Source organism: Ochlerotatus camptorhynchus, unplaced genomic scaffold (assembly GCF_037179485.1).
Source record: "Ochlerotatus camptorhynchus isolate MF236.1 unplaced genomic scaffold, CSIRO-AGI_Acam_v1.1 ptg000248l, whole genome shotgun sequence".
Taxonomy (NCBI): domain Eukaryota; kingdom Metazoa; phylum Arthropoda; class Insecta; order Diptera; family Culicidae; genus Ochlerotatus; species Ochlerotatus camptorhynchus.
This window is the reverse complement of record NW_027040738.1, coordinates 1,740,191-1,759,711: the sequence shown is the minus strand read 5'-3', so window position 1 is coordinate 1,759,711 and position 19,521 is coordinate 1,740,191. Positions and strand designations below refer to the sequence as shown.

Here is a 19,521-nt window from a genome sequence, read left to right as displayed (position 1 = left end):
ATTAGAAATCCCGTTGCGCGAATCGCCTGGACGGAATTTCATTTTCATTTTGATTACTTGGAGTGGCACAACTCCAAGTAATTTAGCCAGTTCATCTTTGATCTGATCCAGAGATTCACCACTGGGCAGTCCTTTCATGACAACCTTGAACACACGTTCAGTTTTGGTGTCGTAAGTAAAATATTGATGCTGCTTCTCAGTAAGTGAGATACTTGAGAAGACATTTAAATCCGTCCAAGGTTTCAGCCAATACACGGCATTCATCCCGACGTCCAATTTGTAGAGAAAACTTAACTTTCACGAAATTCAAAAGTTCCATGCGAAGAGCATGGAAATCGGAGTGGTTATCACAATAGGGGAAATCTTTTCCTTCTTGGCATTAAGCCGGGAAAGTTTACTAGAACTTTTCTTGGATGATGGATCATTCTCATCATCCGTGAGCAAATCAAATTAATTACTCAAATGAATTTCATCAGAAGAGGGGTCAAGAGTTTGCCCCTTTCTTTTGCGTTTAGGCGCCATGGCGGCAATAAATTTTTATCCATATCGACTTCCAAGCAGATTACTATAAGAATCTGAAGGATCGAAGAGGAATTTTCCAAATCGATATCCAAGAAGAATTACCTCGGGTAGGGTTCAAACAAGGATCGAAGAGGAATAAGAGGTAGAAATTTTACATGTTGAGCACTGAAAAGTGCTGTTTAAATTTGTTGTAGCTTTAGGTAGTAGTAACACTTCCTTCAGCAAAAAGCAAATAGATCCGCACGGCAAGAGAGCACGATGCGGACTGATTCTGCAGTTCCTTTTTTTACCTCATCTATTGTAACATTTAAATGATCTTCGTATTTAGCTCCTGGGAAAAATCCGAAACTCCGGTTTGTGACTTCGAAAGGAATCCACCAACATTAAGTTGATTTTCTTTACGTCATTTCCAGAGTATTTACCCCTCCCCATTCTACAAGCAGGTTTGATCTAATATGATCTGCCCTAAATTCACGTTGTCCCATTCGTAACGGCATTCCGATTATATTTACTATTTTCTCTAACTTTTTCTCAAGTCCCGAAATAACGTGCTCAACTTTTTGGCTCAGCTCTGGTACTATCTTCGGTCCCAAGCTAATCGATTCACCCCTCGAAACATAATAAAATCCACTAACCCCTCATTTTATCTGTCAAACTTTAATTAATTAAATAATCTAACTAGCGAATTAAAACAAACATAGTGTAGTACTGGAATTTCGACTAGAATGGGGTACGTTAATTGTTTGCTTGGGACCAATAGGCTAGTCATGTAGTGAGCCAATTTAAAATCGTTAATTTCGTATTGATTGTTGGTATAGCTCAATATATCTCTAATAAAAAAGTAATGATCGATGCTCTCAAGAGCAATCCGTCCCTGAATATGCCTACAAAATTATACCTTGATTTCAGTACTAGAATGAAAGCTCCGCCAAGGGATAAACAGTCATCACTCAAACCTGGATAATCCATCACCCCTGGTGTTCGGTTCAGCACCCACTTCCCCCAACAAGTTATCCACCTTGGATAGAGAATCGTTACGCCAGGACTACGATTTCAACGATTTTCCTTCTCCCATTACAGCAACCCCGGCTGACCAAGCACACAAACCACCACCTTTGGACTCTCTTCGCCGATTTTCCCACCCCAGTCGGAGAGCAAGGACACTCGGCTCTCGCTCTCCCAACAATTCCTCTCCCGCTCACAGGAACAGCCTCCCTCCGAGTAGCAGCAGCAGCAGCAGAACGATAACAGGTTTCCTCCCGCACGCAGCGAAGTCAGTCTCGGTCGGGATCTCTGAAGAAACGGAAGTAAAACCGCGAACGATATCCAGTGTTGCGCCAACAGACCAAACCACCCACAACCCCCTCTTCTGTAATTGTGTGCAATTGGAACAGTTGAGTGGCAGGAAAAAAAGGAATAACACATTCTCCGGGATCCTATTCCCCACTGCTCCGCGTGTAGTTGGATACGAACGGTTGGTGGAAGGTGCGAATGAGAATGGGCTCCTCCTGCTGCCCCCAATGGTAGTGATCTCGAACCCTTTTCCAATCACGGCCGCCACCGATTTCCTAGCGGTCGCAGTCGTAGTCGTTCTGTCCCGGAAGGATGTGTGCGGTGGATGTGAACTCGCCGTTTTTTTTCCTCCCTCCCCCGATGATAATGTAGTTTGATAAAAAAAGCGAGGAGCATTTAGGAGGAAATAACAGTGTGAGAGAGGATGGACATTCCCACATAAAAACAGCGTGATAAACGGCGCGAGCAGATACGGTCAGCTGCATATGGGAAGACAGTGAATCGAAAAGGCAAAAGCCACTCCTCCCATTTGGTCGAGGGGGTAGAAATATTAAACTCCGTTCTAGTGTGTGAACCGGGATCGTTCTTCAGTGCTATTTAAGAAGCTCCAGTTCTGGTACGGGCGGGCGGCGGGAGCTAAAAGGATAACAACTTGTTCCCGAGGCGACCAGGAGTGGGGTGTTCTTAGGAGAACGAAAGTGATGCTGTGACGAGATTGAATTAAGAAGATGATAAATTTATGAAACGGGTAGGAAGCAAAGCTGAAGGCCCAAACGTATGTGTCATGGAGCATTAGGCGTGACGTGGAGCAGCAGAAGTAGGATTCATTCGGATGTTGACGGGGAAGAAAAAAGGCCAGTCTCCGTGTGCTCGGGAAGGGGATTAGTGATGTGATGTACGTGTAGAATCGGGCAATCGTATAAGTCGGATGATTCCTAGCTCCTAGGGAAGTTGGCAACGTGCCCCGTGAGCAAACGCCAATAATTACGTGACAGCGGAGGCGACGACGGCGACGACGACGACGACGACGGTTACCTTTCTGCAAAGGTTGGAAAGCAGTGGGGATAATGTTGCATATATGTGAAATGAAATCGTATTAGTGCTTTGCGGCAATTTGACTCTCAAAGGGATTGTGGAACAGATGTGTGGATTGTATACACGGGGAATCACATCCAGAATCTTCGTTGAATTCGTCGAAATGACGCACATATCGGTGAAATTCGGACCGATCTGATTTGGTATTTAGAAAGTAATTCAAGGCAAACCAAACATCAAAATATGCGTGAAAACCTGCCAGGGTTAGAATTGGAAGGATATTTATGATCTGGGTAGTCGAAGTCAGAGTCAGTGAAATAATACCGTCTTCTAATGATTAAGTTTGATTGGAAAAAATCACCTATTAATTTATGTGTATAAACTATGAAACTTTACTAATGGACTCAACTTTCATAGCACTGAGATATGTCTGTTATATAACTTTGAACTAATTTTGATATTTAAATCGGTTTAGTAGTTGTGCAATCAAACCCTCAAGTCAAATTATTCCATGTTTGGAAGAGCAACCTCAGAAGAATAGTCTTCAGATTTGAGAGAACGAATCAAACTGGTAACTCGTCAGAATTGTTGCGTAATTGAGTGCCAACGGCGATAACGAACTGCTCATCTGCATAAATAAATTTGAATTCATACGAAGCATTATTCATTTAACCTTTTTTTCATAAAGTTTACCTGTTGAAGAATTTGACTCAAACTTTAAGCATTGCTTCCGAAGTCTGCATTTTCCGAAACATATTGCCATATATCATAGCAATCATTGAATTTTCAGAAATAAGAAGAAGAAGAAACCGCAGCTGTCATTCATTCCAAACACTGATACAAAAACATATTATTAAATTATTTGTAGACTCCACACTTCTATGAAATTGAGATCCAGTCAAAATAAATTGGATACGAAATATTTTTAAAGGTCCATTAAGACTATCTGATTTCTTGGTCTGATTCGAGCGGACTGCTCGATAATTTTGTCGGATGCAATGTTCGGATGCGTTCACACTTTTTCGACATGATGATCAGATTTGACGTTTGATTTGTCGAACGAAAAAGGTTTGTGTTTAATTTTCATTCGACTCATTCATTTCTAAAATTTCACGGATTTGAACTGCTAAATACCCAAGTAACCACCAAGCCCGCTAACTACCCGATAATTGCCCTTTGTTCGATATAAGGTAAATATAGAGTTTCCGAACTTTATATTAGTCGTATACTGCCGCTCTTCGCATGTCGGTCCCATAGTCGTTTTTGTCATAACTGAGTTTTTCAATGCAAATGGTAGCAAACTACCCATATTTTCATAATACTGGATGAACTCATCAACTTTGTTCTGAAAAAGTTTGGAAAGACAGTCACATTGGTTGTCCAATCACATAAGAAGCAATGGTACGAAGCAAACTTAAAACGCGATTTTCTCGGCTTGCCGATTTTCGCTATGGGACGGACTTGCGAAGAGCGGCAGTATAGCAGCCTTATATCAAGACCAACAATTGAAATGGCCTTAACTTCATTTTGTAAACAAACCTTGTAAGGTAATTTTCTCGCGAATCGAAACCTTCATTCGCAAACCTAAGCCACAATCAGGTAGAGGAGAATTTTCCCCACCTGTTCATTATGTTGGTTTGCCTTTGCGGACTTCGGTTCGCGAGAAAATGGTCTTACAAGGTTTGTTTACAAATTGGAGTTAAGGCCATTTCAATTGTTGGTCTTGATATAGCAAAAAGGGCAATTAACGGGTTTGCTGGTCTCTTGGGTAATGCTTGATTTGCGTTTGGATGGCATCCAGCAGCAAGGTAAACCGATTTCACTATTCAATATTGTCCTGTGTATGATTTGACTGATTTTCATTTTGGCCGAAAGATGCCGTAATGGCTTTGATCATGACAAGGTCATCAAAACAGCATGTTTTATATAAGAATAAGCATGCCAGACCGGAGGTCTGAGAGCCTACTAAGATTTTTTTAGAGCTTCAGAGAGGTTTGGAGATGTACTGAGATAATTGTTGAGCTTCAGGGTAGTTCGTAGATGTTGAGAACAGAATTTTACAGAAATTTAAATAAATTCGCAGAACTTCAGACAAGTTAAAAAATCTACAGTTAAATGTACAGAATTTCACAGAAGTTTGGAGATCTACTGAAAAATTATTGAACATCAAAAAAGATCGAAGAAATTCAAAACAAAGCTACAGAACTTTGGAAAAAATTACAGAACTTCTGGAAAAAATCACAAGAATGGTCATAGATCTTCAGGTAAACTTAAAGGCCTTCAAAAAAGTATGCAGATTTTCTGATACATTTTTAAAATCTCAGAAATTTTAATGGATCTTCAGTGAAACTTGCAGAACTTTAGGGAAGTTCTGCGATTTAAAAAAATATTTATACTTTTTCAGAGAAACTTGTGTTTGAGACAACGAAACCTTATCCCCAAGCTCCTCCCCTGATCCTATCCTTCGACAATGTACCTCTCTAACCTCGAGTAAGCCGCGAGTATTCGGCCCAACTCCTACTACCCAAGTAACAATTCAAGCTGATCAGTAAGAACAGAAGCTGATTATTGGTTGATTTAAGGTGTACAAAGCTGATTAACATTAGGCTGAATACATAGTTGATTAGTAGTGCATGAAGCTAATTGTATCCCCATAATCCAACCTCAATAAGTTAGCTGATCTAAAGATTGAACAAGCCTTCTTTAAGCTTAACACAACTTCACAAATCAGCAATACGTTACACAAATTTTGATAGCTTGATTTGTTAAATGTCGTCAGTATCTGTGTCACTCCTACCTTTCTAATTACAAGCAGTAGCAGACTAGGAAGAGGAGATTTTAAGGAATAGCTTCAGGTAGATGTTGACTGCGACGACGTCGGAAGAATTAACATTTGTATTTCTGTGTTTTGACTGCTATATTGCACTGAAGTTTCAGACCACATCCAATATTAATACTCAATTATGGCACTAAAATAGCATCCAAATTACCATCGAAATAAATCACGCGCTTGTGTCCACATTGTATTAACCGCACTTGAAAATAAGAGGAATGTTTTACTGTCACCAGTTGTTGTTTACAATTCTGCATTGCTGTATAATACTCTTCCGGTTGCTATTATTCAGCTTAAATTTGACGTGCTTCAAGTCAATGATCATAACTTTTGCCACACATATGCTTAAGTGGTCCAGTAGGTGTGATTGATGCCTGTGAATCAGCGACTGCCGGTTCGAATACCATAATGTAAAGGTTATTTTTAGACTTATACTAACAATATAAATATGTAAATCCTATTAGTCACCAACAAAATAAAAGCATTTCCACATAAATGCATAAGATATCAAGCGATCTTCCTTGATTATGTTTGAAATAAACTTAGAAGGCTGAACAAGGGTTGGAAAAGACTGTTATTTAATGCCTTAAAAAGCTTATAATGTATATTACTGTTAAGCTTTTGGCTGATTAATGTCACCAGATTTAGATGTTTAAAAGCTGAACAAAGGCTAGCGTGGTCTATGTGCAACAATTATTCAATCTAAAGCTGAATTAAAAACGATTAACCAACACTTGTTAAGCATCAAATTGTTACCTGGGTAGTTCTTCAAAATTCACTTAATTCTATGTCTATATCGGCTCCGTAAAGCTAACGTGAAATAGACGAACTAGTTAAAAAAAGAGAAACTTGTAAATCTTGCGAGAAACATTTAAAACTTCAAGGAACCTCACATGTTTTTAGATAAATTTTGAGAACGATCGTCAGAGAAATTTTCAGATCTTCAGGGTAGCCCGAGAGCCTACAGAGAAATTAACAAAACTTAAGAGAAGTTTTCAGATCTAGTGAGTAATTCGTAGAACTTGGGAATAGAACTACGAAGCTTCCGACAACTTAACAGAACTTTAAAGGTATTTGCGAGGGGGGCGACTCATCTAAATCTCAACTTTAGATGCTCAAAAAATCTCACACTAGCGAATCAATCTTCGCAATTTCTCGCATATATTTGCATCACGCATCATTTTTTGCAGGAAATTTTCAGAATCGTCATCAATCTTCTTTCTATCTACTCAGCGTGCAAGCAGATAGCCACAGCACAACACAATCTTTCCTGCAGCGTAGATAGAGTCGTCCCCCTGGGGTATTTGCAAAACTTCAGAAGTGTAGATATTAAATGAAATCTGCAGACCTGCAAGGAATTTTGCAGATCTTCAGAGACATTCAGTGGTTCCGAAAGCTTCACAGTTTCATAAAATATTGAGATCTTCAGGAAAATTCATGAAATTTCAGAAAAAATATTTCAAATCTAAGCCATGTACGAAAGTCCACGATTTTACAGAACTCCATGGAAGTTGGAAATAGATATATCTGAAGAAATTCAGAGGTGTCTGTACACCATAAGAGAAGTATGTAAAACTTCAGGTCGTTCTTACATTTTTAGATAAATTTGCATGACTTCAGCAAAACTCACAGAACTTCGGGAAAGTTCGCCGATCTTTAGAAGTATGCTTTATGGAAGTCCAAGAATCCACAAATAAATGTGTAGAACTTTAGAGATGTTCGAAGATCTACTGAGAAATTTATTGAACTTCAGAGCAGTTCGAAGACCTTCAGACCAAAAATACAGTACTTCAGAAAACTTAGCAGCATTTTAATGAAATTTTAGAAGGGTAGAGGGTAGATCGTAAGTCTACTGAAAAATCTATAGATTTTTAAATAAATTTTAAGAATTTGATTCAGGTTCTCGGATTTTAAAACAAATTAAAAGAACTTCAGGGAAGTTCACTGATCTTTAACGATATTTGCACTACTTCAAAGAAATTAGTAGATCTTCAGAAAACTTCCTTAAACTCCGGGGAAGCTCAAAAAATTCTAGATATTTTTTTATACTTTAAGGGAATTGTGTAGATGTTCAGAAATATTTGCAGATATGCATGGAATCATGAAAATCAACAGAGAAAATCACAGAACTTTCGAGAAGTTCGTAGATTATTAGAAATTTAGTGAACTTTAGAGATAATTGTTGATATTTAAGGATCTTAAATCTGCATAGATTCAGGAACTTTGTAGATTTTCAGAGAAATTTGCAGAACTTCTGACTGAAGAACACACAGAACACATCGCAGTACTTAAAAAACAAGATGAGCCAGATCCCTGCCGGTGTTCCTCTAGAGCAACCATTTCCTACTCCACATAGTTCACCTGAGCGGTGCCGGTGGTGTAGTGGTAAGCGTGATTACCTCTCAACCCAGCAGGCCTGGGTTCAATCTCAGTCGGCGCCGCTGGGATGTTCTGAGGCATAACATCTCTGATCACGCCTTCCTTCGGAAGGGAAGTAAAGCCGTTGGTCCACGCCGTTGGTAATAACTGTGGAAGTGCATCTAAAACACTAAGTTTAGGACACGCAATAAGCTTGCGAGGAAGAAGAAGACGTATTGTTTTGTGATGCTTTTCACGTTGTCATGAGGCCTTCTGTGAAAAGTTTTGGGTCAGCGCTTCAAGGTTTCATTGGCATTCACTGTCAGTGACGATTGTCAATTTCGGTTGTCAAATCTGACACCAATTGCTATTTTTTCTCTGAATTGGCAATAGTAAGGGCAACCGGTGGATACTAACGATTATAAATTGACTCACTACTTGACTAGCCTATTGGTCCCAAGCAAATCAATTAATGTATACCATTTCAGTCGAAATTATAGTACTACACTATGTTTGTTTTGATTTGCTATGAAAGTTTGACAGATCAAATGGGGGGTTCGTGGATTTTCCTATGTTTCGAGGGGTGCATCGATTAGCTTGGGACCAGAGCTGTTCAAATCGAAGAAGAACCCAAGCAACACACTTCCATCAAAATAAGTTACTGCAACTTGATTGTGACTGGAATAAGTTGCAAACAAGTTACCACGACTTTTCAGAGACAAGTGTGCTGCTAGGGAAGGCACCTGAGCAGTTTGGAGAGTATCAAAACCGTTTCAAAACAGTTTTGGATAGTTCTAGATAAACATTTCAATTTTAGGGCTTTCGTTAATATCTCAGCTACAAAACCTTTCCCTGTAGTATTTGACGCTTTGGACGCTAGATAAGAACCTCTCTTATCAAACTATGTGGTAGAATTAGCACGAAATATGATTGCATAGCAGTATAATTCTCTTAAGGTGAAAGTGGATCGGCTGATCCACTTCATCTATTTTTTTTACAAAATAACGCAGCGCTCAATCGAAAAAACTCTCCCTTGCAAAATTAAAGAACTAAAATTGGTATCTCTAGCAATTTTTACAAGATTGTTTCATTGTTTAAATTTTCTGTAAACCTTTTTCTAAGTTCAATTTTAGGACCACAATCATAGTGGTCGCTAACTTTGCTCATCAATTACACAAGTATTTCGTATGAAAGGTCATATTTCACTCCCGTAGATCGTTTCAAAATATTGTTAGGAACATTTCCTCCCACGACAACCTGTAAAATGCATTATTTCAATGCAAACCATTTTTTTGTAACGCATTCCAAGTATTAGATTTCGTTTTCCTAAGCAATCAACTAGCTTTTGCATGTATCTGTGCGTAAATATGCTCCAGGTTGTAGAACAATGTGATTTGGAACCCTCGCACAAAACAGAGAAGCGAAAAAAAAGCCACACGCAACAAAAGCCATCTCTGAAGGGAAGTTAAGCCGTTTGTGAACGGCTCATGAGTTGATGGGTCAATAGGTAGGGTCCATGTGTGGGAGCATTGGTGCTCAGCACGGAAAACAAGATCGACGGAAAACAAATCAATGGAAAAAAAATGATCCTCGCTTTTCACAAGTTGTTTCACAAGTATTTCATGATATTCTGTGAAAATTTCAGCCTTTTTGATGAAGGTATTCTGATATATCTTGGTATTTTAAAAGATAATTAGATAATTCCACGAACTTTGGCATAACTTCCCTGAACTTCGGTAGAACTTCTCTGAACTTCGAGAGGAGTTCCCTGAACTTTGACAGGCCTTCACTGAACTACGGCAGGACTTCCCTGAGGTTCGGCAGGCCTTCCCTGATCTTCAGCATGAGTTCCCTGATTTCCAAGAATTGAAATGAAAGGACTTCCCTGAACTTCAGCAGCCCTTCTCTGAGCTTTGGCAGAACTTCTCTGAACTTCAGCAGGACTTCACTGAACTTCAGCAGGACTTCCCTGAACTTCGGTAGAACTTCTCTGAACTTCGGCAGGAGTTCTCTGAACATTGGTAGGACTTCCCCATAGTTCGGAAAAACTTCCCTTAACATCGGCAGAACTTTTCTGAACTTCAACAGAACTTCTCTGAATTTCCGCAGAACTTCTCTGAATTTCCACAGAACTTCCCTGAACTTCAGCAAGACTTCCCTGAACTTCGGCAAGACTTCCCTGAACTTCAGCAATGCTGTTGGTATTGGTGCATTTCGAATTTGGGTATGGTTTGAACGGGTGTGGATTCAGTATCAACGGAAAAGCATTAACTTTCACCTTAATAGGAGGGGCTTAACATTTTAAACAAAAGGAATCAATATTCGGTGACTTTGTTAGGTAAACCACTTTTCCCATCACGGAAACGCCCCGTTTCTGATGTCAAAATTCCACATTTTCGTGTATAAAATGCACAGGTTTTTTGGTTCATTCAATATAATAAAAAAAAGCGAGAATTTTTTAGAGGAATTTCTTGCTAATTTTGATTCCAATCGCGAGATATTCATTTTTTTAAGTGTCCTGGAAAGACCTTACGAAATATGTGCATTTTACCCCAGACGTTTGGTTGCTGGGTACATTATAAAAGAGCATTGGGGGTGATGTGACTGAGGGCAAGGCGAGCGAACGTTCAATGAAAATTAACTCTTAAAAAACAATAATTTATGGTGGTTCTGAAAAGAACCGTTTTGTCGTGATGGTTGAGTAATGCTGAGTTATTAGGGTGTTCAACATGGATGAGGCTGATGAGCTGTTTGTTGTTTGGAACGAGGGTGACGCACTCGGCATAGATGGCCCACAGCGGCTCACGACGAGCAACTGAATCCGATCAGCGGTTGCGGGCAGCCTTGATAGCTAGCTGCTTGCGGGGAGCCTTTCGTTGTGTACTGGTGATCACCACCATTTACCCACACGCGGTGATTGAATGAACATTGTTCGGTACGACCGGATGGACCGGTCCAGACATTCGTGCAATTTTCAATAGTGATATTCATTTTAGATTGGATATTTTTGAAACTCTCAGGGAATAAATAAACACATATTTTTGCAAAGTTGGTCTATTGAACCTCTCCTAGGCTTAAATGCCCACATCGTGGACTTAACGCTACCACTTTCATCCACTATTTCTTCAAGTCCTTGTCGTTTTTGAAGACCTTCCCGGTTTTCCGGAGCTTGCCCTTCATAATCTCCCAGAATTTTCATATTGGGCGAAGTTCTGGCGATTTTGGTGGATTCAACTCCTTCGGCACAAAAACAACATCGTTGGCTTCGTACCACTCCATCACCTATTTCGCGTAAAATAGAGTGTCACCTTCGTGGGACAGGAGGAAGAACAGCAGGCGCTTCTAGAGACATTCTTCTTTATATATTTGGCCGTTTATGGCACTGGTCGTTATGTACGACTTCCAGAATTTCTCCGGAACATCCACGCAGGATTTGTCGACGAAAAACTCCACGCCGGGGATGTGCTTGGCGCCCACTTAAATCTACGTCTCGTCGACCATTACGATGCATTTCGGCTGCACCAACCACTCCCGGTACAGCTTCCTGGCGCGGGATTTGGCAACCGTATTCTGTTTATCGGTTCGGTTGGGCGCCTTCCGTGCCTTGAAGGAATAAAGTCCGGCCCGCTTCATTGTCTGCTGGACGAACCAGACGGAAGAATTGACCTTCTTGGCCACGTCCCGAATCGAAAGGTTCAGATTGCGCTTGAAGTAATCCCTCGCCTTCCTTGCGTCGTTCACGGGGTCGGTCGTCTTCGCTTTTCTTCCGCAGCCAGCTCGCCGCTGGATCATCTGGGTCTCCTTGAACAACTTTACCACACGGGACTCGGTCGAATTGAGTCAGTTCTCTAAAACATCAATAATACGCTGATATCTTGAATTGGGGGAATGATACACAACACCATAATTACCCAACAGATTGCTTTCAATGCGCTTTTTCACCTCATTTACATTGTATCCTGTTGCACACTCAACAATAATGGAGCCACCTTTCCCGTTTCTAAAGTTACTGATTTTGTGTGATTTTGTATCCAGTTTTGTTTTCAAAAACTTGCGAGTTTGCTCGCAGTCTTGATTGGACTCTTTAGCTTTTATCATAATGACCGGCGAGCCTTACTGTTGTTTATCATTTTCAACTTTTTTTGTATTTCTATCCTTGCTTTTACCGTCCCCTTGTTCGTTTTTCAAAGCATCCGCGAAACCACTTTTAACTTTGTCATCGGGGTAGAACTCTCTTTTTCATGACCATTTAAATTAATACCGGGGATTTGACCCGATTCAGATGGAACCGACCCAGATCCACTGCCATTATTCCTCGCAGCTAAATTCTTGTCCGCAATAATTCTCGAAAACGAACAAGTCATATTTTCCAATTTTTCAAGTCCGCCACCGGCCTCTTATACGGTACCATTTAAATTTAAGCGGATAGATCGAATCACTCGGCTCGTCACAACTAGACAGACAATCTTCACACTTATGTTGGTGGAACGAGGATATCAAATGTGCGGTGAAAGCGCGAAGCAAAGCTTTACGCTGGCTTCAGCGTCTCGCCTTAGACGACCCTGGGAGGGAGGAAGCGCTGAAGTTTTACCGAGAACGCCATCTCTCGTGCAGACAGGTGATCCGTGACGCAAAACGATCTAGCTGGATGGATTTCTTGGATTCAATCGTCGAGTGAATTGTGGAATCGCGTCAACGCTGTGAGTGGTAAGCGGCGGTCTACTCCACCTACTATCCAAGCTCATGGCACATCGATCTCAGAACCGAAGGGCATCGCCGACGAATTAGGAAAATATTTTGCCGGCCTGTCTGCTGTCAGTGGCTACGACAGCGATTTCGTCCAGCGCGTCAAACCTTCCACAAGCAGCATTCGCGAGTTGCGAATTCCACCCGATGTTCCTGATCTCCAGATCAACGAAGCTCTTACATTTTGGGAGCTCCAATTTGCCCTCGGTAGCAGTAGTGGTAAATCTGCCGGGCCGGACGAGATTGGATACCCGGTATTAAAAAAAAAACCTCTCCCTCGACGGAAAAACCAAGCTACTCGCCCTCTTCAACGATCTATGGCTCACTGACTCGTATCCGGACCTCTGGAAACAAAGCTTGGTTGTGCCCATTCCGAAGAACAACACGGCGAGTGAAGAAGCCTCCTCCTTTAGGCCGATTGCGCTCATTTGCTGCGCGGCAAAAGTGATCGAGAGAATGGTAAATCGTCTGCTTAAGTAGTTCCTGGAGACAAACGGCCTGCTTGACAAAAGGCAGCATGCGTTCCGGCAAGGACACGGCTCCTCCACTTACTTTGCAGCCCTCGGGAATGTACTTAAGGAAGCCCAGGACAACGGTCACCATGCGGAGTTAGTCTCCCTTGATATTTCAAAGGCGTTCAACAGGACATGGACACCTGGTGTCATCAGGCAGCTTATCGGCTGGGGCCTGGAAGGTCACATCACACATTTTGTACGGAATTTCCTCCTTGATCGTACCTTCCAGATGTTCGTTGGGAACACTCGCTCGGATCCGTTCCTCGAAGAAACTGGAGTGCCCCAGGGGTCCGTCATAGTGGTAACGCTATTCCTGGTGGAAATGAACGGGGTATTCAGGTGATTGCCAATACTCATCGTCGTAACGAGACGAACGACATAGCTCAAGCAGCAGTCTCCGCCGTCGGCAGGTGGGCACTTTCGGTTGGTTTCCAGCTCTCCGCTCCAAAGAGTGTACGGTGCCATATCTGTCACTCGGGCCATCTGATTCGAGGACCACCGATCACCATCCAAGATCACCCGATTCCGCTCAAGAAAACAGTGCGTGTTCTGGGGGTAGTACTGGATCGCACCCTAAGCTTCAACCAGCACTTCAGGATGGTGAAAGAAAACTGTCGTAGCCGCATCAACATAGTCAAGACAATCTCCCGCCCGCATCGCTCCAGCAACCGTGAGAGATCCGACAGTTGACTTTTCTACGGCCTCAAAATAACCTGCTTAGCCACCGAGAAGCTCAACCACACCCTCGCTCCGGTATACAATACCTACGTACGCATCGTATCCGGCCTTCTCCCTTCCACGCCTGCAGACGCCGCATGTGTGGAAATCGGTATCCCCCCCCTTTCCGCTATCGATCTGATGCAGCCATTGCTACGAAAGCCACTGCCCTCGCTGCTAAGACATCCGGGAATGAAAGGGTCTTTCTCCTCAACGAGGGGAACAGAGCCCTCCGCACTGCAGCCAACCGTGACCTCCCCGCGGTGGCCAGGGTCCACTGGCATGCAGAGAAGAGTTGGCGATCAAACGTCGTCAAAATAGATAAGCGGATTAAGAGTGGATTCCAAGCCGGAGATAACTCTGTAGCTTTGAGACGTTCTGTTGCAGAGCTTCTCGGGTCGGTTTATCCGGGGCACGTTCATCGTTTTACGGACGGATCGCGGTCGCTGGCTGGAGTTGAACTCGGAGTGGCAGAACCGAACACTGCAACGAGTCAAAGTCTACGGGAGGAGTGTTCCGTCTTTTCCGCTGAAGCCGCAACTATTCTAGACGCAGCCATCACTCCGGCAGATCAACCGATCTTCGTATTAACTGACTCACACAGCGTCATCAAAGCGCTGGAAGCCGAAACCCCGAGCCACCCCTGGATACAAGCCATTACACGGTACACCCCACCTTAAACCGTCTTTACGTGGATCCCCGGACACTACGGTGTTCCCGTAACGAGGCTGCGAACAGACTGGCGGGATCTGGTGCATCCCGTCCCCGCTACACCCAGGAACGTACCCCTCCTCGACGTCAGGCGTTGGATTGAGAATACCATTATGGAAGCCTGGCAGCAGAAATGGTTCCAGTCGCGGACCACTTTCCTGAGGAAGATCAAGGGAACCGTACGCTCCTGGCCAGACAGCCAAAAGTACAAGGACCAGCGGATCATCTCAAGACTCCGGACCAGCCATGCGAGGATTTCCTGTAATTTCGGTGGGACACCTTTTCGCAAGGTCTGTTCAATCTGCAGCATCCCCACCTCGGTGGTACACGTGCTGTGTGTCTGCCCGGAGTTTCAGAAGCTACGCGAACAACATGGACTCCCGGAGAACGTCAGTAATCTGCTTGGTTACGACCCCTCGACGTTGGCTGCGCTGATCGCCTTTCTGAAAGAAGCCCACTTGTATGACCAAATCTAGCCCCCCGTCGGTGGCTGCACTGATCGTGTGTTCCTCACATTTCTATTTTTTATCTGTCATCGGGGTTTCTCCGCCGGACCGGGCAATATCTCCTACGATGGAGCTCTACCTTGTTCGTGCACACAGTCCTCACCACAGCCCCGATCTAATCCTCACCTTACATTAAGTTTTTAAAATGTTGTCTGTCTCATTCGTTGGGTTATACGTCACGTTCATGTCAAATTGAAACCTATTTTTAGGCAGGATCTAGCCTGACCATCTGCTGTACAACGTGATAAACTAGCCTACGGCTTAAAATCAAAACTTATGTAGAAGATTAACATTGTTCGTGACAACCTTTGCCGTACTCCTTGTAAGTGTAGGGCATGTGGAACACACGAGAACACTTACCACAACACAGATCGCTTGCCACTACCCCCGACCCGACTCACACTTGCCACAGTCCATTGCTACCTAAACACCGTCAACGGACGCTGCATGCAACAATACACAGTAGGCTGATGCAAAATTTGAAATTTTCGCTCCACAGTGATTAAACGCTTCCAAATTGGGTTCTGGGGGTTATTCCGAGAGTCGAAGTGACTTTTGTCACTAGTGAAGTGAGAAAAGTCACGTCGTGGTGACGTGACTCTTCATTTGATTTGCACAGAGAGTCACGTCACCACGACGTGACTTTTCTCACTTCACTAGTGACAAAAGTCACTTCGACTCTCGGAATAACCCCCTCTGTTTAGCCTCCTAAAATTTGAACTACTTTAGTAAGAAACTGACTTGGCACAAATCATTTCAAGTTTATATGGGAATTACTATGGGAAAACTTACGTTTTGTTCATATGTATCTAAAAATTCACCACATCACTATTATGCTTTTAAAATGATAGCAGTGATTGTAGCAAATTTTCTCAGCTACAACTTTGTTGAAACCCACTTTTCAATCAAATGTAAGAATCAAAAGTTATTAACGATTCAAGTCACTGATGTCTTATGATTATGCTCATTCAACTGTTCAGCAGGTCAACATTGGTGTTTCTGTTGCGAAGAATAGAGCACAAATATCATGGCTACTATGTCACGCTGCAGAATACTGTGTTGCCCACAGAACAGCTGCTTGATCATGCCATAAGATTATCAATCTCTTAAATAATTAATAACAATTTAATCTGACATTTAGCTGAAAAACGGTATTGCGATAAGTTGTAGCGTAGAAAATTTCCCGTAAGTATAGTTATTGAAATTTTCGAAAAAGCAATATGGGAAAAGGGTAGTAGACAATGAACAAAAAGTTTGGTTTTCCCACAGTAATTTCCATATAATCTTCGAATAGTCTAATACACAAACTATAGGAAAGCAATTGGTTCCTTTCAGCGCACCGGGGTGATCGAAAAATAAGCAAAATTTAAGTTGCTTTTGCAACCTGTTCTCCTACTTATCCTGTAAACAATGACATTTGGGCACGCGTTGTTATAAATCAATCAACACAACACAATTTCACATGTAATAAGAATTATATTTTCACTGCACAACAAATTGAACTACACTGTTCGCCACAGAGCTATGATCAATTCGGATTATCCGGATTCCATGTTAAATACGCTTTGATCTCGTGATTCTGAACAATATACAAAAAAGTCGCACGCTCGCACGAAGTTTTTAGCATTTCATTTGCAAGGGAAGATCATCAGCTAGAGCTATGCTGAGGTGATTTTCGATAGAGGTGACGCCACAGTTCTTTTTTGTTTTGGCTTGAATGATTGTGATTCAATACGCCGAATGCAATATCCCCAAATGGGCCTTCCCAGAACGGTCTTCCATTACTCCGAATGCGAAAAGAAGGAAAAACTTCATTTGGGCTAGTGGCGTTCGGGGAAACGCCATTTGGGGTAATGCAGCACAGTTCATCCTGCTGCTCTCCAATAATGCATCTACAAAGCAGATACATTTTTGTGGCTCTTTCAATTGAAAATTTTCAAAAATTACGTTGATTTTACAACAATGACAAGCTTGGTCTTCTTCTTGAATGTTGTCTAAAGCCATCAGAATATTAGACATGACACAAGTATATCCCAGGTAACAAATTGATGCTTAACAAGTGTTCTTTCAACGATTTTAATTCAGACTTAGTTTGAATAAATGTTGTACATAGACCTCTTTAACCTTTGTTCAGCTTTTAAACATCTAAATTTGGTGATCTTAATCAGCCCAAAGCTTAATAGCAATCTAAATTATAAGCTTTTCAAGGCATTAACCAACAGTCTTTTCCAACCCTTGTTCAGTCTTCATTTTTTTTATTAAAAAAAATATAATGGAAGACCGCTTTCATATCTTATATTTTAAAATTTTTTGTCTAAAAATTACCTTTTCCTTTTGGGATTCGAACCGGCAGTTTCTGATTCACAGGCGTCAACTATACCCTTTGGACCACATAAGCATATATGTGGTAGAAGGTATGATCATTAACTTGAAGCACGTCAAAATTAAGTGGAATAATAGCAACTGGAAGAGTATTATACAGCAATGCAGAATTGTAAACAATAAATTGTGACAGTAAAACATTCCTCTCATTTCAAGTGCAGTAAACACAATGTGGACACAAGTGCGTGATGCATTTTGATGCTATTTTAGTGCTATAGTGGAGTAGTATTAAGCTTAAATAAGTCTTGTTCAGTCTTTATATCAGCTAACTTACTACGGTTGAATTATGGGGATACAATTCGCTTCATGCACAAGTAGTCATAGTGAGTTTTCGGGAACTTTTCCATCACTGTGCACTACTAATCAACTGTATATTCAGCCTGGTGTTAATCAGCTTTGTACACCTTAAATCAACCAATAATCAACTTTTGTTCTTACAATTAAGCTTTAATTGTTACTTGGGATGTATGAACGTTTACTTTGTATCATCCGAAGTGGAGTGACCTGTGCAGTGCTGTGTTCCTAAAATTTGAGCTAAGTTGTCGCACCCAATACTGACCAGTGCCCTTAAAATATAAATCTGCCTAAAATAGCGATGCGTCCGCCCCCGACGTCGATGCCGTTGCTGCAAATAGTGTATTATCTAGTTTATACGGTACGTTGTAAAACATTTGCACTTTATCGAGCAGCACCGTACCGAAGACAACAAATCAAGAAGACTGGCAACTCTTCCATTTTCTCATACATACGCTATGAGACAGGTACAATCGCGTCATCTGCCGCTCAAAGGTAAATGCTTCGAACGAATTTGATAGCAAAGATTACATCCTCAGAAGAAAGGTTTGTGTATTTGCTCATTTTTCTATGCGTTGCTTCCACCTTCACTCAAGCGCAGCGCTATTGTACCTGTCGCTTGGGTTCTGACAAAGTTGCCAGTCTTCTTGATTTGTTGTCTTCGACCGTACTCTAAAGGTGGTGAAGGTGGCATTTGCTACGCAACAAAAACCCCAGGGGAGGAAGATCGCTGTAATGTTCCTTGAATATCTACAAAGTTCCTTTATCCTTTGATTTTGAAATTATGATTAGTTTTCAAAAGTTCCGTCAACATTTTCAAAGCACCATAATTTGTGTTTTCTTATTTATCTCATATCAAACTTGATTTTCTCCTAATTTCAGGAAAAACCTTGAACCATTTCTTGAATTTTAATAAAAATTCTTGGGCAAAACAAAGTTCCCAAAACTACCCGTAGGTTATCAAATCAAAAGCTCCGCACTATGAAGCCCTTACTGCGTTAACCGAAGCAATGGCGCAACGAACTTTTGTTTCTCTGAGGCCCCCTTCTTAAGTCACAAGTACTAGGTTAAATTAGGGGAAGATTTTAGATATGATGATATATCTCGATGAACATTTCAAATGGTCCTATCTGCTTTGATCGATTTTCTTCATCGACTTTCTCTTTTCATAACCACTGCTATGCAAACAGTTTTCGCGCTAATTCTACCACATAGTTTGATAAAGGAGGTTCTTATCTAGCGCCCAAAACGTCAAATACAACAGGGAAAGATTTTGCAGCTGAGATATTGACGAAAGAGAAAGTCGATGAAGAGAATCGATCAATGCAGATAGGACCTTTTGAAATGTTTATCTAGATATATGGATTCGCTTTATGCGTTTTACTCAGAATACCTCTGGCTTTTTATAAATTATTACCAATTTGGTTTCTTCGTTGCTGTTCAATTTATGCTGGAGATGGTGGATTTGTGATATCTTGAGTAGTTATAAATTGTGATGGTAGTAATTCAGTAGTTTTCAAACTGATTCCGAGATTTTCTTAAGTGTTTCAGTACAGCGATTTTGAACTTTTTTTTTAATGATTCTGTTTCCCAAAGTGAAAATTTCTGA

The 19,521-nt window shown here is 41.5% G+C and overlaps 1 protein-coding gene across 1 annotated transcript in view; it reads left to right on the top strand.

Moving 5' to 3' along the window:
- The first annotated feature begins 1,823 nt into the window (after positions 1–1,823).
- LOC135704809 (guanylate cyclase soluble subunit beta-1-like) overlaps positions 1,824–19,521 on the top strand; it is a 176,147-nt gene continuing 158,449 nt past the window's right edge. The window contains exon 1 of the mRNA XM_065226325.1: positions 1,824–2,862. The gene's annotated coding sequence lies outside the window, so the exon portion shown is untranslated. The remainder of the gene's footprint in view (positions 2,863–19,521) is intronic.